The sequence below is a fragment of the Pleurodeles waltl genome, chromosome 8 (assembly GCF_031143425.1).
Source record: "Pleurodeles waltl isolate 20211129_DDA chromosome 8, aPleWal1.hap1.20221129, whole genome shotgun sequence".
Lineage (NCBI taxonomy): Eukaryota > Metazoa > Chordata > Amphibia > Caudata > Salamandridae > Pleurodeles > Pleurodeles waltl.
In genome coordinates, this window is record NC_090447.1 from 920,046,639 (window position 1) to 920,070,042 (window position 23,404).

Consider the following 23,404-nt stretch of genomic DNA (forward strand, 5'->3'; position numbering starts at 1 on the left):
CAGAGGGAACAGTAAGTGGGCATAGAAGTGGGAAATATCAGCATGCCATTTTCACACAAATTACAACCAAAGTCATTGAAATGTGAAGTAACACTGTCGTAGGACGTCCTCTCAGTGATCCTTCTGATTCATGCATGTGCCTCATTATAACGTTCTTCTGCCCTTGTCCTGGCATTCCTCACAGGGGTCAGCAGCCATGATAGGTTTGGGCAACAGAGTCACCAGCAAATATTGAGGGGCAACATTTAGCCACACACTATTCTATATGGCCCACACCATATCCATACACCAAAATCTACTGGGTGGGACCCAGCGCTCACCTATTAGCCATACCCTGTGTCTCTGTAGTTAGGGCATCACATTTGGGGAGCTGCTATTCCTTAGGACGAAGGCATCATTCACTGAGCTAGGATACTTAGCATTGACGTGGGAGATGTACTGGTCCACCAAGCACACCATCTGAACATTTATGGCGTGAAAACTCTTACAATTCCTGAGTATCTGTTCATTCTGGTGGGGGGCAAATGCAATATGTGTTCCATCAATCACCCCAATTATGTTGGGGATATGTCCCATTGCATAAAACTCGGCCTTCACTGTGGCCAAATCTTCAACCTGGGGGAAAACAATGTAGCTGCACATGTGTTTTATCAGGGCAGACAATACTCTTGCCAGCACTATTGAGAACATTGGCTGTGACATTCCTGCTGCCAAGCCCACTGTCACTTGGAAAGAACCAGTTGCCAGTAAATGGAGTACTGATAGCACTTGCAGAAGAGGGGGGATCCCAGTGGGGTGACGGATAGCAGATATCAGGTCAGGTTCCAACTGGGTACACAGCTCTGTGATTGTGGCCCTGTCAAGTCTATAAGTGAGGATAAAGTGCCTGCCCCCAGTGTAGCTAAGTCCACCAGGGGTCTGTACACAGGAGTATGTCTCCATCTCCTATTCATCCACAGCGGTAGGAATCTAAGGGACACAAGAGTGAGGAGCCGGTCACAAACTGAACAATAGAGCTACAACAGTAGTTTGCATCCTGTAAATATGTAATGGGTCATTGTGATTTGTCCAGTATGTGCTAATATCTCCTGTGACGCAACATTATTCCAGGGTCTGCCCCCCTGAAATGGCATCCACCTGTCCTGTGTGGAGGGACAGGTGGAAGTGAGGTAATTCCGCTGTCGTTGTGCGCCATTGCGAGAGGACTTCGGGAACTGGTGTGCAACTCCTCATTATATAACATTGGGCCCTATGGGGTACAGTGGCCTATGGTGATCTACGCCGGCGGTGAAGGAATGCACCACCGCGGACGTGACCACCATTTTCCATCATATTAATCACTTGCTACCTGACCTTCCATAGGAGAGGACGTACACTGCATGTGCTGCTGTGACCTGTGTCTGGAACCTACAATGGCCCGTGTGACTGGGGAAAGGGCCCAGCCTTCACTTCAGAGGAGTTGGAGAGACTGGTAGATGGGGTCCTACCCCAGTATGGACCGCTGTATGGGCCTCCAGACCAACAGGTGAGTACATTGTGAGCACTATGCATGTTGCATGAATGCATGGAGTTGTGTGTGTGAAGGCCTCGTGTAAAGGGGGTGGTTGGATGTCCTCTTGGCGGCGTACAGGTTGTGTGCTGGGCCTTGTGTGTGGAAATGGTGATGGGAACGGGTATGGTGGGTCATATGTGTGACAGGCAGAACTGTTTGTCTAATTCTATTTTCCTGTGTGTATTGCTTCTGCAGGTCAGCGCCCATCAAAAGAAGGGTATATGGCGTGCCATAGCCAAGGAGGTGCAGACCCTGGGGGTCTATGGCAGGCAGAGCACCCACTGTTGCAAACAGTGGGAGGACCTGAGATGCTGGGCACATAAGATGGCGGAGGCCCAGGTGGGGATGGCCTCCCAATAAGGAAGGGATGCCCATCGAACCATGACCCCCTGATGGCCCGCATACTGGCAGTTGCCTATCAAGAGCTGGATTGGCGCTTGAAGCCATCACAGCAGCCACAAGGGGGTGAGTACAGTGCCCATCATTACAATTTACACATGGTAAGGTGGGATCCAGATGGGTGATGTGTGATCGTGGGTGCCCCTAGGCCAGGCCTGACATTGCAACGTAGGTCCCCTGGTGGCTAGGGTTTGAAGGGATAATCCCGCTACCTAGCTCGTAGGCATCCACTAATGGTCAAGGCTCCGTTGGTCTCAGGTGTGCTGCATTTGGTGGTGTGTGCCCCTCCCATGCCTTGGTGGCAAGCTATTTCTCTGGTAGTGCAATGCATAGTGTGTAGGCCTGCTCCCTGTGTGTGAGTGTGCTGTGTACGTCAACAGTGGTGTTGGTGCAGCCATTGACCCAGTTTATCCCTTTTCTCTTCCCCCCTTTTTAGGGTCGAGCCCGCGTTGCATGCGCTCGCGCATGCGTATCTCAGCGAGACGCTTTTGTATTTAGAAAAGGGCTCGGAGCCCTGTCAACTTCACGTCAGTGTTTTTTATTGGTTCGTGGGCTTGCCTAATAAAATCTGCTTGCTTTCATTAGTCAATGGCAAGCATATGTCATGCCTTTTCTGGTGGCTAGCCCTCCTCGAGCGCAGCGACCAAGTACAGAAAACATGCGAGGCTCGCTGTTTTCCATCGGGCTCGTGGACTTATTTTTCTCTAATTTACGAGCGCGATCTCGCTTTGCAGAAGTCGAGCGCTTTACAAAGTTAATTTCACTTTTTCGGGTTGTGTACACAAATGCACAGGGAAGATTGTGCTACCCACATAACAGAGGTTACACGGACACTTAATAACATATACATTAAAATCTGAGTTACAATTTATAAATTTGAAAAGTCGGGTTAGGAGTTTACAATGCGATCAGCTCTAACATGAGCAAACGCGAGACCCGTTGCATTGTAAATGCTTGTTTGTTTTGTCATCCTGTCCTTATGTGCAATATCATCATCTGGCGGAGCAGCAAAGGCACCGGCGACAGAGAGAGCTGCATCCCACAGGAGCCAGGAGGCAGAGTCTCAAAAAAAGAGGGATAGGGAGGAATTATGGTCCAGTGTATATCCGCCCAGTGGAAATGTCAAAAATATATGATACACTCTTCCAAACGGAGAGAAAGGGAACTGTGGCAGGGGTCCTAAAATTTAGGAGGAAGAAACCTCACACATCCATGAGGATGTCATGCTTCATCATCGGAGTTGCTCCTCGTCAGACCGGCACTGCAATGTCTGACGGGCACCACCCCAGGTGGGGGGGATCTTTGCCGGAGATCTTTTTCAATGATGGTGCCGTGACCCCAGAAGTGAATAAGTAACAGAGGAGATCAAAGGAATAGTGGTTAAAATTGGCTCTCAGAACCTCCAACGGGTAAACGATTTATTAGACCAGATGGAAGGTAGGGACCAAGGTTAAAAAATGTGGTCATGAGAGTGAAACAGAGATAATGGTCAATCACTTTATATCAAAGGTAACAATGGGGGGGGGTTGGAGAATTTCCAAACCAGCCCCAACATGGGTCAACATGTTTCGCATCCTGGTGGTCCATACGGATCCAGTGATGCTTCGTCAGGACCTAGATGACTATGTGTATCTCCTAATTGTAAGTGCCAAGTGTGTCTCCTTAATCATAAGGGTGTGCGGATTACTATTAACCAGAGATTTTCAGGAAAAAGTAACCAGTCACTTACATCAGTATGGAACCCATAATTCATAACTGTCGCCCTGCAAATGAAATTACACAGGTCAATCAAAGGCAAGGGCGAATCAAACCAAGTTACTATAGGTGGAAAAAATGTAGTGGGAAAGAAGGCAACGTGCTACACAGTGTAAGTGTCAACTAGTGAAAAAATGCATGCACTTATACATCGTCTTGGCTTACCGTCCCAATTTAAAGAACGCGCTTCCTAGGAACACATAGACCAATAGTCAGATGCAAATTAAGTCTAAGGAAGAGGTGCAGAAAGGTTAAAAAAGAGAAAAGAAGAACAATTAGTTGTCAAGGTACATCACGTTCAAAATATCATGGAAGAGTAGACCTACTCTATAGGTAAGATTGCAGTTCCTATTATCAGGGTAGGTAGAGTGTGTGCTTTGATAAATAATAAATCAAAACGCTGTTATGACTAAGAAGATAAACCCAGAGAGTAATGGAAACGAGGGTTTGGTATTTTAAATCCAAAGATAGTGGACTGAATAAAAACCAGTAAAGATAACAGACAGCCCTTAGGCAAAATGTTGGCTCGTTTTATAATGAATTTAAAAATATAATGAGTCCAAGCAGGTGAAAGTCGGGGGAGTAACCGGATATGCCGGGAAGACATCATATTGAGTCACAGTAAGTAATAAAGGAAATAAATAATAATACAGAGCAATTGGTGAAGATAGGCCGGGTCCCGAAATAGTGGATGCGGGCCACAATCGTACAAACAGGCATACACTTACTTTAAATTGCTGCCGCTGCCAGTCGGGAACCTACCCGGGTCCGTGGTTCCTGAAAAGTGAAAGGAACCACGTATGCGCTGGTGTTATACCCTGCGGTCGGGAAATCACAGATTAGTGTTTTCGGTGCTAGCAGGGTCACACAACTACTCGGCGCTCGAGCGCAATTAGGGAAAAACAGAAAGTGACGACGGGCTCCTACAATAGGAAGCCCCTGGGGAAAGAAAACAGGGATAAAAATCAAAAACGGACTCATAACTATTATGGAGTCCACAGAGGAAAAAGCAGAAAGCAACCCCCAGAACAAAGAAATAGGATAATAATAATACAGCTAAGTCACCTCTGTCTGGGCCATTTCAGTGTAAGTGAAAAAACTACAAGATAAATATATATATAGACTCAAAATATGATTGTGGAGCCAACAATATAAAACAAGGGGCTGTAAAGATATTAAGGTAGGAACACAGCTAAAGACAGTTGGTGGAGTCAATTAATTAAACTCATCCAAGGAATATCATCATTCAATCCCTTAACATGAGTACGTAGTTTAAACACCCATCGTTGCTCTAGCTCAAATAGAGAGTTAGTTGTGTTGCATGAGTTAGTTTGAAGAACAACCCTCCACATGTCATCAGGGCTATGTCTAATCTCAAGGAAGTGAATAGCCAGTTTTGTTGTGGCACGACCACATCTAATATTGCTACGGTGTTTGTTGATTCTCAATTTCACTGCTCTTGTGGTCATTCCTATGTATTGTAAACCACATGGGCAGGTGATCATATATACACAGTTCCTACTATTACAGTTAGTGTGTTTGACCAGTTGCCAAGTGCCTATAGATTCAAAGTCGATGGATTTTAACCGTTTGGTGAAGGTGCAGGCATTACAGGTGCCGCATGGGAAATGGCCAGCCACGGGCGGGATACTCCAGAGTGAATGTTGTCGGGTGGTAAAGGGGCAGACCGAGGTCTAGTGTGGATTAATAGGTCCTTAACATTTGTGGTACGTTTGAAAGCAAATAGAGGTTTAGGAATCTGTTCACCACCACTGCATAGGATTGACCATCTCTTGTTCACAATTTTTTTAAAGGAATTGGAAAGAGGGGTGAAAGTAGACACACAGGTAAGTTTAGTGTCTGTAGTATGTGGGGTGGTAGATATACGTCGTCAATATATCTTCGCCAAAGTTTGATGTTGGCCTGGAAAGGGTTTGTGTTTGGCAGTATGAACCGTGATTCAAAATCAAACATATAGAGGCAAGAAAGACTAGGGGCAAAGGTACTGCCCATTGACGTTCCGCGAATCTAGTGAAAAAGAAGATCCTCGAATTGAAAGAAATTTTCTTTCAAAGCGAGGTCCGCACAATGCATGATAAAGTGTACCGGGGTGGTAAGTGGTTGATTGACAGACAGGAGGGCAGTCTCCACTACTTGCAAAGTGGCCTCTTGTGGGAGGCAGAGTCCACCAACACTGAGGGCACCTGTAGGACGGAGGGCGAGAGAAGCACCACAGCAGAGACTGGAGGGGACAGTTCAGACACAGATACCTCCTCCGATGGAAGCTCCCTGGTGGTGGCAGACACTTCTGTGACCACCCCAGCCAAAGGTACAGCTGCCACCGCGTACCACCACCACCCTCTAAGCAGCCCCTCATTGAGTTTCCCGTGCCCGTTCACCCAGGAGGATGGCCATCTGCTTCGCCCCAGGCACCTCAGGCCCTGCCCCAGTGAGGCCTGCTGCAGTGAGTGAGGAGGCTATTGACCTCCTGAGATCCATCTCTGTAGGGCAGTCAACTATTGTGAATTACATCCAGTGGCTGGCTGCCTCCCCCTCCACGACCTCCCTCCTAGCCACGTCTACAGTCACACCTGCATGCACTACATCATCATCCACTACCAGCATCATCACCACACCAAGCAGAACACACATCTCACTGGCAGACACCTCCACAACAGCCATGCACACGTCCCCTGTGTCCTCTCCCACTGTGTCTGTCCCCCCTCCTAAAATACACAAACACAAGCACCCAGACACCCAACAGCCATCCACCTCACAACAGCATACAGCCCATGCACCTGCACCCAAATCCAGCAGACAGACACCTCCAACAACCACTCTCTCATTCTCCATTCCCATTCCTTCTCCCTCTTCCCACCCCAGTGTCCCTAAAAACTGTTCCTATCCACCATTGACCTCTTCCCCACCCCTACCCCATCCTGCATGTATTACCAGGGTATCACAAACCCAGCCAAGCACCTCAGCCACACCGTCCACGGGCCCAGTCCTACCCACACCCACTCATGGTGGAAAGGGATCCAGGCCACATGTACTGAAGGGGAAGGAGCCTGCCACAGCAGGCAAGAAGGGCAAGGAGCCTGCACCTGCCACCCAAAAGGCCAAGGAGCCTGCACTTGCCTCTCAAAAGGCGAAGGAGCCTGCACCTGCCACCCGAAAGTCCAAGGAGCCTGCACCTGCCACCCAAAAGGCCAAGGATAATGCACCAGCGGGCAGTAAGAGCAAGGAGCCTACACTAGCAGGCAGGAAGGGCAAGGGGCCTGCACCAGCAGGCAGGAAGAGCAAGGAGCCTGAGGCAGCAGCTGTGACGGAGGCCCCACCACCAACCATGGTTGTGCATCAGTCTGAAGGTGCAGGGGATGTGCAGGAGCTTCCCCCCACCAGCAGCACTACCACTGTGCATCCGTCCGAGGGTGCAGGGGATGAGCAGGAGCCTCCCGCCACCAGCAGCACCACCACTTTGCAGCCGTCACCGCCGGCGGACGCTATGTAATCCTGCCTCCATGGGCTGCTGTGCAGCCTGCCTCCTCCAGAACCAGTGGGCAAGACACCCACCTGGGAGACTGTGCCCCATCACTCCCCTTAATCAAGCACAGGGCATGTTGCCCCCTCCAGAACCAGTGGGCAAGATGCCCACTCAACAGACTGTGGCCTTGCACTTCCCAGGATCAAGCACCGGGCATGTTGCCCCCTCCAGAACCAGTGGACAAGACACCCACCCAACAGACTGTGGCCCATCACTCCCCAGGATCAAGCACAGGGCATGTTGCCCCATCCAGAACCAGTGATCTTGTTTCATATCCCGGCTGAGATGCCCCCCTCCCATCCCCCTGAGGTGCCTGCCGATTTACCAACTGATGCCCCTGCAGTGTTTTCTCCGTGTTGAAGCAGCTGACAAGTGGGGCCTTGGACTTTGGCCTGTGGCCTTATGGCCCATGCCAATTTAGGACTGGGCAGTGTCTCTTTTTCTCTAAATTTGTATATATCTGTTTTATTGCCTAACTTATTATTTCTACTGACTGTGATGATCTTATTACATACACGTTTTTTCCTTGCATTATTCATCCGATTTACGTGGATAAATTGTTTTTGTAGTGCATCTGGTTGTGTGTATGGTGTGTGTGTTTGGGGTGTGTTGCAGGGTCTTAATATGGTGTGCAGAACATTGACAGGCTGTAGGCGGCTACTGCTGTGGTGGCTGTCGGTGTGGTATGTTGGCTGTCTTTCGGAGATCTTTCCGCCATGGTCATAATTTGGCAGTAGTTACCACCAGCCTGTTGCAGGTATTACCACCACTTTATCACCGACCGCCAGGGTTGTAATGGGGGCCTATATGTTTTCGAGCATGTGAGAAGCCAGACAATAAACATATGCCCTCAATTATGGCACCAAGCAAAGGAAGCAGGTTATTTTGACCTTCCCCAGAAGAGATCTTCTCTCTCCTCCATCAATGTACCCCTTATTCCTTTCATTTTACAATCCACCTGCTGATATCCACCATTTAACCTTTACATTCTATTGTCTATTCAATTTTTCATCCATCATTCAGTCTTTCACCATTCTTTCTGTCCACCCTTCCATATCCAAACCTATCCATCCATCTCCAAACCTGTCCATCCATCAATCCATCCATCGACACATCCTTTCATTTATTCATCTCTTTATCAACCCTTTCACTCATATATCCATCATTTCGCTCATCCATCAACCCTTTCACTCCTTCATTCCATCCCATCTTTCACTCGATCAATCCATCCTCCCTTTCACGCATTCATTGATCCATCCTCCTTCATTTTAATTCATTCATCCACCCATTTACTTGTCAATCCATCTGCCCTTTTTTCCATCCATCCACCAACTCTCACTTTCACTCTTTCATTCTTACTTCCGTACTTACATCCATCCTTTCTATCTATACATCAAACCTTTCCAACCTTTCACTCACCCATCCATCCAGCCTTTTACTCGCACACCCACCCATCCATCCTTTTTCTCATTCAGCCTCCTACCCTTCCTATAATGTTATTTATGAAGCTTTGCTGCCAGGCTGCAGACAAAGGAGGCCCATCAAGAAATCCACTCCATTTTGTAGCGGGGTTCGCGCTGCCCCTGTTCTCGAGTGTTCACATGCATTGAAATAAACAAGCAGACAAGCATGTGCTAAGTGTTCAACACATTTTCTTTAAAACACCTCCTGAGAATGTCTCCATTCTTTCCCTCTTTCTCTTGTTTTTCTCTCATAAAAATACACGCACTCAAGCAGGCAAAAACACACACATAAGCAGATACACAAAAGACTTAGGTGCACTGAGACATAAAACATACCAGCCATCCACCCCACCCCTGCCCATAAAACTACTCCTCCCCTCTGCCCTAAGGCCCAAATCCACAAAACTAACCTAAGCCCCCACCCCAAATCTACCTTGACTCCCATGGCCTTGAGCCATAAATTCCAAAAACTACTCGACACCCCGCTATGAGCCCTAAAACCCCCATGCAGCCCTCAATACCTCCTCAAACTACCCCAACAACTCCACCCTGCCCTGAGGTCTAAATTCCAAAAACTACCCAGCCCCTGGCCTGCCTACCCTTAAATCTACCCCAACCCTGAGCCAAGGTGCCGCTTCTGTACACCCTGAGCCCTAAAGCCCCCAACACCCCCAAAAAAAACCCAGCCCCTCTTACCTCAACCGATCCTTCTTCCTGCTCCTTCCTACTTGCCTCCATTCCTCCCCCACCCTACGCTCTAAACCCCCTGTGCACCACTAATAACCTCCCCATGGCCTCCCTGCCTTTAATCTACCCTGACCACCCCCTAAGCAGATTTCACCAAACTCCCCTGACTCCTCTGGCCCCCTTTCCTTTTAAGGTACTCCAACCGTCCCTGGCTCTGAGCCCTAAACCTCCCCCCACACAGCCCCCCCCCAAAAAAAAAATGTAAAACCACCAGCCCCACTCACCTCAACCGGTCTGTCTTCCCGCTCCTTCCTGCTTGCCCGCCCATCCTCACAGCTAGGCTGCTGCCTGAACCATGTGAACCATGTATATTCACCCTGCCTTAACCATGCAAATGTGTAATTAAGACATATGCATTGTTCAGACAACCGTTGGTCAGCTTGTGGCCTTCTGGTATGCATGGCTGTGCCCATGTAGTTTAGGCCATTTCCCTCTGTGAGTACAGGCCCATTTAAAACACTGGAGATAAACCTTTTCCTTTTGACTCACTAAATAAGAGGGTGAACCATAATCCTTATTCTGGAGTGCAAAGGGTCAGGTTTGTTTTTGTAAATTTCTAAAAATTTACATTTGTGGACATTGCAAACTTCCAAGGCAAACTACGTCTTGTAATGCTTACTTTCAACTCCTTTAGTAGTATACATGTATCACTGCAAATCTCTCTGCACTCGTTGCAGAGAAATCCACTGTAATAACTGGATTCATGCCTGATAATAATCCTTTTATAAATTATTGACAAGTGTAAATGGAGGTAATCTCATCCATGAATGTGAATTTACTGCTGAAAATAGCACTGTGATGAGGGCCGTGGTTGATGTGACAGTGAGGTATACATTTATATTGTAACTTATTGTTGAAATAGTCAACTATCAATACTTCTAATCATGGTCAGGATTCCTTATTTGCTTGTGCAATTCATCAGCCGGCATATCACTTTTTTTAAAGTGTAGGAAAGTCCACCTTTTTGCCCTGGTCACCCCCAAAAAATGTTGGACAGATATTGGTGGGTATTGACTCTTGGCTGTGTCCTTGGTACTGCTTACCAGTCCCATGGCCAGTGCTCTGTATAAAGTGGATATGGAAATTAAGCTAATTATAATTGGCATATCAACCTGCTTTAAGTCCCTAGTATGTGGTAGGGCATGCAGGTTTAGGGACCACAGTATAGGTGGTGGTCCCATAGGTGTACTGCTGAGGTGCCCAGTGTCATTTTAGAGGTAGGTTTGCCTTGCTGGCTACTTTAAACTAAAGTTATATGCAAATTCTACTTTGGAATTAAAAGTGCTTCCAAAGTATTAAACTACCTAATTTTTACATATATGTCACCCATAAGGTGTGCCCTGTGTCCCCTTAGGGTTGGGTGGCATGTAACTATAAGCAGGGACCTTATGAAAATTGTTCCATAGGCCCTGGTGAGGTAAAACAGCCACATTCGTGTTCCCTCTCTGTAGTGAATGGCCTCCATAGGCTAACATGTGGAGTCTTTATTTTATTTAACAAAGTCCCCATAAGAGACAGATACCTTGCGTTTGGTATCCAATTTATTGTTATTAAATCCCATAACTTGCCATTTTTGGATTTAATATAACTAGTGCAGGTACAGAGTTTTAAAACTCTACCTAAAAGTTGCCAACTTCAGCTCTGTGGTGTCCTTCTCTTATTGGCCAGCCTCTGGCAGCCTGGCCAGGCCGCCTTGATGAGGTGTGAAGTGTCCTAGGCTGACCTAGGCTGAACACAAAGTATCTGCCTGGGGGAGGAGATCTGCTTCAGCAGATGGTGAAATAGGATCAAGGGAGAGCAGCCAAACTGGTCTCCAAAGACAGGGAAGGACATTTGGAGCAGCACAGGACCTCCCCCATTTCCTGCAACCACAGACAATTGGGTGCCATCTTGATTAGATTAGGAGAGGGCAGGAGAGAGGTGTGTTTAGTGTTTTCTGCCACACCAGTGGGTGGGCCTAGCCCCATCTAACCTCCAAAAATCACTTTCAGCCATGTTGAATTTTTGAAGACTGTTGCTCCCTGGGATTGATTTTTACCACACTTCCCAGTAAGTGGTCATCAAAGGGGGAAGGAGCCTGCCTTTGATTGGACAACTAGGACCCCCCTGCTTTCCACCCCAGGAGCAAGGATAAATATGGCAGAACTGCACCCACACCTCACATTCATACAAGGAAGAACATCAGAAGAAGGACTGCCCTGCTGGACCCCTGAACTGCACCTGGACACAACAATTTGAAGGACTGCACAAGCTCCACACTGGGCTTTACCACTAAAAGGACTTTGCCTGGCTTCAAATTATTCAAGAAGGGACTCCCTGCTTGCTACAGGTGAAAAATAGTTGACCAGAGTCCCTGGCATCAAATCCTGAAGAAGCTGACCAGCTGACCACTGTTCAGTGGTCATTTTGAAGATTTGTATCCAAGTGCATTCTGGAAGTTGGAGTCCTAACCCTCAAGGAGCAACTCAGAGCTTCTGAAACCTTGGGGTGAGCTGTGGACATCTAAAGGAAATTCAAACACCTTCTGGAAGAAGATCTAGAAGTTTGGAGAAGATTGGAGAATTTTTGTAAAAAAGCTCAATAAAGAAACCGACCCACCGTCAAGAGTCAAGCTGACTTACCTCAACAGCAACTTGTAGATGCGTCCTGCTGAAAAGCTCTGGAGCCCAGGATTTCCAGGATTTCACCAGGGGCTCCTTGTAAGGCAATCTGACGACTTCTACTCAAAATCGTCTTGCTGTGGAGGGTCGTCTGAAGTCGAAGAGAAAAAGCTCCAAAAAAGTGACAAAGTAGGAAGGTAAAAAGTTGACCGGAACTTCCCGCTCATCATAGCTGAAGAGGTCTCCAGGGACATCGGATCAAGATTCAGCTTTGGCCTGAATAAAGATTTTCATCCATGAACAATTATCTAAGTCTGAAGGTAAAAATTTGACTGGGACTTCCCTCACAGTGTAGCCCAAGAGGGCTCCAAGAACATATGGTCAAGATTCAGCTTTGGCCTGGATCGATATTTTCATCCTGAAAAATTGTCTAAGTCCGAACGTAGAAATCTTCACTGAGGTCTCCCGCAAAACGTATCTGAAGAGCGCTCCAGGGAGGTCGGATCAGATTTGTGACTTTTTCCCCTTGAAGAAAATCTTCAAGAAAATGACTAAGTCTGAGGGTGAACTTTTGACTGAGCCCTCCCGCTTACTGTAGCCGAGCAGGGCTCTATCGCGGTCGGCCTAAAACTTTGACTTTTTCCCAGTTGAGTTGTGACCAGATTACCAGATTGGAGCTTTTGTCTCCAGTTACACTTATCCGACTTTAATCATTTTGGTGTCATTTTAAAGATATAAATATAATCTATTCTTATAAGTTGGTGTTGGATCTTTATTGTGTTTTGTGTTGTACTTATTTATTGTTTTGTGATTGTAAGGGCTTCACACACTTATCGCCTAGGTTAAACCTTGATGCTTGTTGCCAAGCTAGCAAGGGTTGAGCTGGGTTTAATTTATTGAGACCTAAATGGACCTACGTGGAGGTTAGTGGCCTATTGCTAAGTGTAGGTACTTACTTGCCCTTACTAATAATTCTCTTTCCAAAATAAAGATATATGACCCAATTCACACACATAACTTACTTTTTGACTAAGAGTAAGTCAGGAGTATTCTCGGCTTAAACCTTGAATTCATGCATAAGCCTGGATGACTGCAAAAGTAAGTCACATCTATTGAGAACAAAATATTTCCAAATCAGGCTCACAATATCAGGGACAGGCGTGTATAAAATCCTTAGTTTCCCATTTATACCTTTAACCGCATGCAGATAACTGAGTCATGTCTCTGAGTTGCAAGAACATAATTACAAAGAGTACTCCTGATTCCAACTTACTATTGAAATACTCCTACCATACTCCTGGTATTCAGAAATAAGTCAGGAGTACTACACATACAGGTCACATCTACTCAGAACAAAATCATTGCAAATCAGGATTATGTTTGGGCCCACATCCAAGAGGATTCTGAAATAAGGACCCCCGTAACTTCATGCAAATGAGCAAAACAAATCATTTGGTATTTGTAGGTTAACATTGTACACCTCAATGAATCCTAATTCTAAGTGTATAGTAGAGGAGGTTTTCACGTTAGGGCATTGGGGCTACACCTCCCTGCTTTGTTGTACTAATAGTGAATAATACTCTTTTATTCACTTTTGGTATAAACAGAAACTGCTGTCTAGAAGCATTCTCAGACAGTTCTGCTAGAGAGAATGTCTGTCCCAAAGGAGCTTGCACCAGACATCAAAGATTATCCAGGGCTGGTGATTCTCCCAGCCCTGGCCTCAGATCCCTGGCACATCTCAGTTCCTCCCAATCTGTGATGCGTTGAAGTGTCACAGATAAAGTTAATCAGCAGTGCCTGTGACTCAGAGAGTCACCCCACGCTTTCCCAACTTGTCATAGAGTTGGATAAGGGAGGAGTGAATAGGCAGGGACTAAAAACTCAAATCTGTGACTGCACAGGTTTGAGGTTTTAGTTTCAAGTGACAGAGGCTGAAAGAAGCAGCAGTACTCCAAACAAGACCTGCACAGATAGCAAGGTAAGTTAAAAATGTTTTGCAATACCATGTAGGTATGTGTGAGAGTCTGTGTCTGTGAAAGTGTGTTTATGTGAGCAGATCTGTGTGCCTATGTGCACATGCTTGTGTAAAAGTGAGAGTGTCTGTCAAGGAGTGAGCCAAAGTGAGGGTAATGAGCGATATAAAGAGTGAGTATGAGTGAGAATGATTGAGTGAGGGAGAATGACAAGGAGTGTAACTAAATGGTTCTGTTTGTGAGACTGAGTGAGGCAAGCCTGAGTGAGTCTTAGTGAGTCAAAATGAGTGGGACAGAGTGAATCAGTGTGAGATTGAGGCACACTGAGTCAGACTGATTGAGAATGATTGTGTCTGAGCAAGTCTGAGTAAGAATGAGTGTGAATGAGTGAGTCTGAGTGAGTGTGAGTGAGTCAGGGTGAATCAGAATGAGCATGACAGTAATTCAGTGAGAATGAGTGAGTCAGAATGAGTCAGAATGAGGGAGGCTGAGTGGGACTGAGAATAAATGAGTATGAGTGAGTCACAGTGAGAATGAATCATGATGAAAAGAAATGAGTGCATAAGGGAGGTGTTATGAGGAGAATCAGAAAAATAGGTAAGCATGAGTGAGACTGAGTGGGAATGAGTGAGTCAGAGTGAAACAGAGTGTAACTGAGCAAGTATGAGTAAAACTGAGTGAGTCAGAGTGACATTGTGTGAGTCATACCGAGTGGGACTGAGTGAGAATGAGTGGAACTGATTGAGTATGAGTGAGTCAGAGTGAAATTGAGTGAGCTGGAGTGAGAGGGACTTAGTAAATCAGGGAGAACGAGTGAATCATGGGGAGACTCAGGGAAACTAGGTGAGAATGAGTGAGGCTGAGTGATTTAATGTGAGACTGAGTGAGACTAAGTGAGTCAGAGTGAGACTGAGTCAATCAGAATCATTGAGAACGATTGGGATTGAGTGAGTCCAAGTGAGAATGAATCATTGAAACTGAGTGAGTGTAAGTAAAAGTGTCTGATTACTAAGTGCGAGTGTGGATAAGTGAGAGATTAAGGCTGACTGCAGCAAGTGTGAGTGAACCACTCAAACCCTCCATTCAAGCCAAGGATTACGCCCACCACTCTAAATGGTCACCAGCCACCACTAGTGTTGAGCAAGTCTTCAAACCGCAAACAAAAGTGTCTGAGGACTCTTTTTATTGATACAGCTTAGCCTCATTATACTTGTCATTATCCTCTTTTTTTTAAGTTGGCTTACATATGCCGTGGGCCATTTAATGAGGTCTTGAATAAAAAATTAAAGCAACCACAGCTTGTGAAAACTCACATAATTGTTGCACCTACTTTTGCAGTTTTCGGACAACTCATGTACACATGAAATGGAATGCTAGCAGTGGAATGCTTAATTGAAAGGCTTTTCCCAGTGTAAGAGTTAGAATTATGCTTGATGGGTTCCTATTCTAAGGCCCAAAAGGTTTTATCAGATCTCCCCTATGAGTTGAGCAATCAATCAATCAAATTTCTTAAGCGTGCTACTCACCCGTTAGGGTCTCAAGGCGCTAGGGGTGAGGGGGGGAATGTTACTGTTTGAAAGCCAGGTTTTGTGGTGCTTTCTGAAAGTTAGGAGGTCCTGGGTCTTGCGTAGGTTGGTGGGGAGGGTGTTCCAGGTTTTGGCGGTTAGGTGGGAGAAGGATCCGCTGCCGGAGGTGGTGCATTGGATGCGGGGGACTTTTGCGAGGGCGAGGTCGGCGGAGCGGAGCTGGCGGGTCGGGATGTGGAAGTTGATTTGTTTGTTGAGGTAGGCCGGTCCGGTGTCATGGAGGGCTTTGTGAGTGTGAATTAGGATTTTGAAGACGATCCTTTTGTTGATGGGCAGCCAGTGTAGGGATCTGAGGTGAGCAGAGATGTGCTCGTGGTGAGGGAGGTTGAGGATGAGACGTGGGGCGGCGTTCTGGATGCGCTGGAGTTTTCTCTGAAGCTTGGCTGCGGTCCCTGCGTAGAGGGTGTTGCTGTAGTCCAGTCTGCTGCTGATGAGGGCGTGGGTGACCATTCTTCTGGTTTACATTGGCATCCACTTGAAGGTGTCGCATAGCATGCGGAGGGTGTTGAAGCAGGAGGATGATATGGCATTGATTTGTTGAGTCATGGAGAGAGACGAGTCTAGTATGACGCTGAGATTGCGTGCGTGGGTGGTGGGTATCAGGGGTGGTCCTGGGGTGGCAGGCCACCATGAGTCGTTCCATGCTGTCTTGTTGGGTCCGTAGATGATGATATTAGTTGTTCTTGAGTTCAGTTTGAGGTGGCTAGATGTCATCCAGCTAGCGATGGAGAGGAGTCCGGCGTGGAGGTTGTTCTTCGCGGTAGATGGATTCCTCATGAAGGAGAGAATGGGACTGGATGTTGTCGGCATATAATACAATAACGCAATAACACAATTAAGAGAGTGGGTGCCATTTAACAAGTGAATAAACTGCCTTTGCACATTAGGTCCATTTCAAAAGCCTTCATATTGGAAGATAAAAGAGTCCAGCGTGTTGCCCAGTACACCCAATGAGTTTTTGGTTAAATTGTACTCCCAGACACTTATAGACAACATTTCATTTCCACTTATGGCCATAATTACATATAGGGATGTGAGAAAGTAGACTCTCCCTACCATGGTTACTCCCATTTTTGGCATGTTTGTCAGTGTGTTTTGACTGTGTCACTGGGGTCCTGCTAGTCAGGACCCCAGTGCTTATGGATTGTGGTTTACTTGTCAGTATGTTTGACTGTTTTTGTCAGTATGCTTTACTGTGTCACTGGGATCCTGCTAACTAGGACCCCAATGCTCATGCTCTCTCTGGTTCCAAATGTGTCCTTACATACTGGTAACTCAGTATTTAACTACGAATTGGCATAATGGACCCCCATTATAAATACCTAGTATATGGTACCTAGGTACCCAGGTACCCAGGGCATTGGGGTTCCAGGGGATCCACATGGGATACAACATTTCTTTTGCCACCCATAGGGAGCCCATGCAAAGTCTTCTACAGAACTGCCATTGCAGCTTGTATAAAATAGTGCATGCACTTTTTCACTGCGATTTTCACTGCACCAGATCACTTATAAGTCACCTATATGTCAAACCTTCAGTTCCTGAAGGCTGGGTGCAAAGTACCTGTTTGTGAGGTCACTCCAGCACTACAAGAGGTGCATCCACATTGCCCAGACCCATATTTCCAGACTTCATGAGTGCGGGAACGCCATTTTAAGTGTGCACTGCACACAGGTCAGTACCAATGTACATCTTCACAATGGTAACTCCGAATATGGCCATGTAAGGTGTCTAGCAACTGGGAATTGTACCCCAATACTGATTCCAGTATTGGTTGCACAGTCCCATGCACTCTGGGGGCTCCACAGTGGACCCCCAGTACTGTAATACCAACCTTCTGAGGTTTTCACTGCAGCCCCAGCTGCTGCCACCTCACAGACAGGCTTCTGCTCTTCTGGGGCTTAAGCAGCTCAATCCCAGGAAGGCAGATCACTGCATTTCCTTCAGGAGAGGGGTGTTACACCCTCTCCCTTTGGAAATAGGTGTTACAGGCATGGGAGGGGTATCCTCCCAGAGCCTCTGGAAATGCTTTGAAGGGCACAGATGGTGCTCTCCTTGCATAATCCAGTCTACACCGGTTCAGGGATCCCCAGTCCCTCCTCTGGTGCAAAACCGGACAAGGGAAAGGGGAGTGACTACTCCCCTGTCCATCACCACCCCAGGGTGGTGCCATCTTGGACTCCAAGGTGGTGGGGCACTATGGGAGGATCTGAGTGGCCAGTGCCAGCAGGTGACATCAGAGACCTCCTGATAGGTGCTTAACTGGTTAGGTGACCAATCTCCTCTCAGGGCTATTTAGGGTCTCTCCTCTGGGTGTTTCTTGAGATTCAGATTACAAGATTCCAGCAGGAATCCTTTATTTCATCTTCTACCGACGGATCAACTACTGACTGCTCCAGGAACTCTACAAATGTGCAACAAAGAAGCAAAGACGACTTCTGCAAGATTGTATCTTCAGCTCCTGCCAGCAACTGCAACAGTTTCCAGGTTGTGCATCCTCTGAGGACTACCTGTCTTCAGCCTGCACCAGAAGAAACAAAGGGATTTCCTGTGGAGAGACAGACTCACTTCCCTGTTTCAGCAGGCATCTCTCTGCAGTGATGACCAGTGGCTTGGGTCCCCTCTCCAGATAACAGGCTTGGATCCAGTGACACAGGTGGAAGACAAAAGTGACTCCAACAGTCCCAACGTCCAGCTGTCCAAATTTGGTGGAGGTAAGAGCTTGCCTCCCCACGCAAGACAGTACCCCCGTGCACTGTGTTTCTTGCAGTTGCCAAGGCTTATGTGTGACCTTCCTAGAAGTTCTTCGTGCACAGCACATCTTAGGCCCTCAGCACTCCATCCTGTGATGCACAGCTTCCTGAGTGGTTCTCCAGTGGCGTGGGAATCCTTTGTGTCGAGCTGCGTGGGACTCCAGTTGCACCTCTTTGTCCCCATGCTGTGGGACCCCTGTGAACACTGCCTGGTCTTCTGAGGGCTCTCTGAGTTGCTGAGAGTCCCCTCTGTCTACCCATCCTGGGTAGAGGCCACCAGGTCCAACCTGGCCCCAGGCAGCACCATTGTCCGTCAACCATGTGTTTTGCATGAGCTAAGGCTTGTTGGCGGAATCCAGCAACATAAACCAGACTGCATTCATCCATCCGGCTTGGGACATCTTCTTCACCAACCAGGAACCTGCATATGTCTTCTTTGGTGTAATACTAATTTTGTCTTCTCACTGGTGATTCCTCTTTTGTACCTTAATCCTGGTGAGCAGGAGTTCCTGTTTACCCTGGATTATTCAGTGCTTCTTGGACCTGGTCCCCTTCTTTCACATGTCTTCAGGTCCAGGAATCCATTGTTGTTGTCTTGCAGTCTCTTCTGGTTCTTGAATTATCTTCTATTAGGACTTCTAGTGTGTTTTAGGAAGTTTGCTGTGTTTTACTCCTTTTTTTCTGGGCTCTGGGGTAGGGTATTTTACTTACCTTTGGTGTTTTCTTACGCTCCCAGCACCCCTCTACATGCTACACTTGCCTACATGGGAAACCGACTTTCGCATTCCACTATTTTAGTATATGGTTTGTGTTCCCCCATGCCCAATGCAACCTATTGATATTTGTCACTGTTTGCACTATTTACTGACTATTTACTTACCTGTTCTTGATCACTAGTGCATATATTGTGTAATTTACTTACCTCCTAAGGAAGTATAGTCTCCAAAGTATTTTTGGCATTGTGTCACTAAAATAAAGTACCTTTACGTTTGGTAACACTGAGTATTGTCTTTCATGTGTGTGAGTACTGTCTGACTACAGTGGTATTGCAAAAGCTTTTCATGTCTCCTAGTTCAGCCTTGGCTGCTATGCCTACAGCTACCTCTAGAGAGCCTGGCTTCTAGACACTGACTACATTTCACGAATAAGGGATAACTGGACCTGGCATAAGATGTAAGTACCTTAGGTACCCATTACAAACTAAGCCAGCATCCTACATTGGTGGTGTAGCGGTGGGATAAGTACTTGCAATTGCCTCATCACTCTGTCACCGGTGCTTTCCACAGAAAAGTGTACTCTATACTTGGGGTTATCCAAAAGTATACCTAATAGTTTCACTTGCATTCTAAAATTCTAAAAGTTAGGTAAAGCAGGTATTTTCTTTCCTTTCACTTTACCCCAACTTTTCTATCACTATATCTTCCTCTGAGGCCACCCCTAGGGTTATCAAAACTACTTATGAGAATCTAGACTTTAAAAGTTTGAGGGGGCTTTGCTTAGAGAGAAGCCTAGAGATATGGAAGAACCCTAACAAAGATTTCCTTTTAAACCTCCTTCTCCAGGATGAACAAGAGCAGTCTGGTCACCAGGTACAGGAGATAGAGGGGGATTCTAACCAGGTAGAAACAGGAGAGGGTCCTGAGGATGCAGGGGAGGGTCCTTCCCAAGATCTTCCCCCTGGTAAACCATCTAGTGTAGCTGGCAGTGGGAGAGGGTCACACACAGGTAGAGCTCCCTTCACACCTATAGGCCAGGATACTAGGATTACACAAGCCAGGAAAAGATCTACCTCTGATCATTCCCATGTCACTTCAGTCTAAGAAGTGTCCCACACATCCAACCCTGAGGACAACTCCCCAGATAGGGAACCCAGAAAGTTGAAGTTGGAGGAGGCCAGATTGAGGCTGCAACAGTTGGCCTTAGATAAGGAAGCCCTAGCTGTGGAAAGGGGAAGACAGGGGTTGGGGTTAGTTCCCGATGGTGGCAGTAACAACAGTAGTTTCAGAAGTTATGAGGACAGCGAGTACACCATTAACTCAAGAAACTTAACAAAATTGTCCCCCCATACAAAGTTGGGGATGATCCAAAAGTGTTTTGCTGCATGTGAAAGTGCCTGTCAAGTTCAAAGGGTCCCTCAGAGGCAGTGGGAATGTGGGTCCAGATGTAGCAAAGGCTTTTACCCATTCTGTGTCTATGGGAAAATGTGTTCGTACATATGGCCCGTGATTCTCTTGTTTTCCTTCTCTGATAAAGGGAGGGACAGACTCCTCACTGTTAGGGAGGAGGACTCAGACAATTAGAACATTCTGAAAAATGCACTCATTGATGGTTTTGGGCTCACCACAGAGCAATACAGAATCAAGTTCAGGGAAACCAAGAAAGAATCGTCACACGACTGGGTTGACTTAGTGGACTGTTCTGTTAAGGCTTTAGAAGGTTGGTCATATGGCAGCAATGTGTCTGATTTCCAGGGTCTATATTATCTGATTTCGAGAGAGCATATACTGAATAGTTGTGTCTGATTTGTTACACTGGTATCTTGTGGACTCAGATCTGACCTCTCCCCAAGAATTGAGAAAGAAGGCAGAGAAATGGGTCAGAACAAGGGTGAGCAGAAAAGCTCATACAGGGGGTATTAGACTTTTCATCCTTGCCCTGGTCTCCCTTAACTTTTTGCCTCTGTGTCCCAGGGTGTTGATGTGTGCTGGACTCTGTTTTTGCTATTTTTGTTACTCTGGGCACTTTACCACTGCTAACCAGTGCTAAAGTGTAAGTGTTCCTATACAAAATGTGTATGTAATTGTTTTTTCCATGATTGGCATATTTGATTTACTAGTAAGTCCCTAGTAAAGTGCACTAGAGGTGCCTAGGGCCTGTAAATCAAATTCTACTAGTGGGCCTGCAGCACTGGTTGTGCCACTCACATAAGAAGCTCTGTAATAATGTCTTAGACCTGCCACTGCAGTGTCTGTGTGTGCAGTTTTTAACTGTAAATTTGACTTGGCAAGTGTACCCACTTGCCAGGCCTAAACCTTGCCTTTTCTTACATGTAAGACAGCCCTAAGGTAGGCCCTAGGTAGCCCAAGGGAAGGGTGCAGTGTATGGTTAAGGTAGGACATATAGGCCCTCATTCTGACCCTGGCGGTCGGTGATAAAGCGGCGGCCAAGCCGCCAACAGGCCGGCGGTCTAAAATATGCAATTCTGACCCTGGCGGGAACCGCCAACACAGCCCGCCAACTTAACACTCCGACCGCCACAGCGGTACAAACAAACAGCGCGGCGGTTCCCGCCAACAGCCCGGCGGCAGACAAAGTACCGCCCACCCTATTACGACCCACCAATCTGCCACCTTTTCCGGGGCGGGAGCACCGCCGATAAGAACACGGCGGAAACAGACTACGAACGGGAAAACGCTCACCTCTACGCACTCCACGCGAGATTCTGGCAGTATGGAGCCAGAGTTACAGGTCATCCCCGCACTCCTATTCCTCCTCATATACCAGGAGCACGCCCGGCGGCGCGGAAGACATCGGTGAGTACTGCACCTACGACACAGGGGAGGGAAAAGATTACCGGCACACACCCACCCACCCACACCCACTACAACACACACATCAATGCATTCCCACAGATCACTGTCACAACCCACAAACCACCCCCCTCCGAAATAATGCAAAGACCAAAAGAAGAGATCATAAACGGGCAGATATATTGAAATATGTACGCCATTAATCCCAAAAAATAAATAAACTATGTACAAAATATATACAGCTACTAAATGTAGTCCAACCACTGTCCGTGGATCACAGGGGTCCTGTGCAAAGGGGCAAGGCCCAGTCCCACGACAAGAACTCCACGGAGAGAACACTGCAGGGGCATCAGAAAGAAAATAGGACAGGCACCTCAGGGGGAAGGGAAGGGGGGGCACCTCAGCCACTTGAGTACACGACGCCAGATCCACGAGGGGACTCCATGACCACTGGGCCATCCTGGGGAGAGCAAAGCCACAGTCCATACAGTCCATACAGTGGGTGGCCTGCCCACTGGGCCATCCTGGGGAGAGCAAAGCCACAGTCCAAACAGTCCATACAGTGGGTGGCCTGCCCACTGGGCCATCCTGGGGAGAGCAAAGCCACAGTCCATACAGTCCATAACAGACCCCACTGCCACTGGAGGAGGCAAGTTGGCCAGAGGACATCCTGCAGCCCTGCCCGAGATAGATCCTGCCCTGCCACGTCTGCCAAAGGGCCAGCGGTTCTTGCCCTGAAGGGCCCAGTTCAGCGGTTCTTGAGACGGCGGGGCCCAGTTCAGCGGTTCTTGAGACGGCGGGGCCCAGTTCAGCGGTTCTTGCCTTGAAGGGCCCAGTTCAGCGGTTCTTGCCCTGAAGGGCCCAGTTCAGCGGTTCTTGAGACGGCGGGGCCCAGTTCAGCGGTTCTTGAGACGGCGGGGCCCAGTTCAGCGGTTCTTGCCTTGAAGGGCCCAGTTCAGCGGTTCTTGCCTTGAAGGGCCCAGTTCAGCGGTTCTTGAGACGGCGGGGCCCAGTTCAGCGGTTCTTGAGACGGCGGGGCCCAGTTCAGCGGTTCTTGCCTTGAAGGGCCCAGTTCAGCGGTTCTTGAGACGGCGGGGCCCAGTTCAGCGGTTCTTGCCTTGAAGGGCCCAGTTCAGCGGTTCTTGCCTTGAAGGGCCCAGTTCAGCGGTTCTTGAGACGGCGGGGCCCAGTTCAGCGGTTCTTGCCTTGAAGGGCCCAGTTCAGCGGTTCTTGCCCTGAAGGGCCCAGTTCAGCGGTTCTTGCCCTGAAGGGCCCAGTTCAGCGGTTCTTGAGACGGCGGGGCCCAGTTCAGCGGTTCTTGAGACGGCGGGGCCCAGTTCAGCGGTTCTTGCCTTGAAGGGCCCAGTTCAGCGGTTCTTGCCTTGAAGGGCCCAGTTCAGCGGTTCTTGAGACGGCGGGGCCCAGTTCAGCGGTTCTTGAGACGGCGGGGCCCAGTTCAGCGGTTCTTGCCTTGAAGGGCCCAGTTCAGCGGTTCTTGA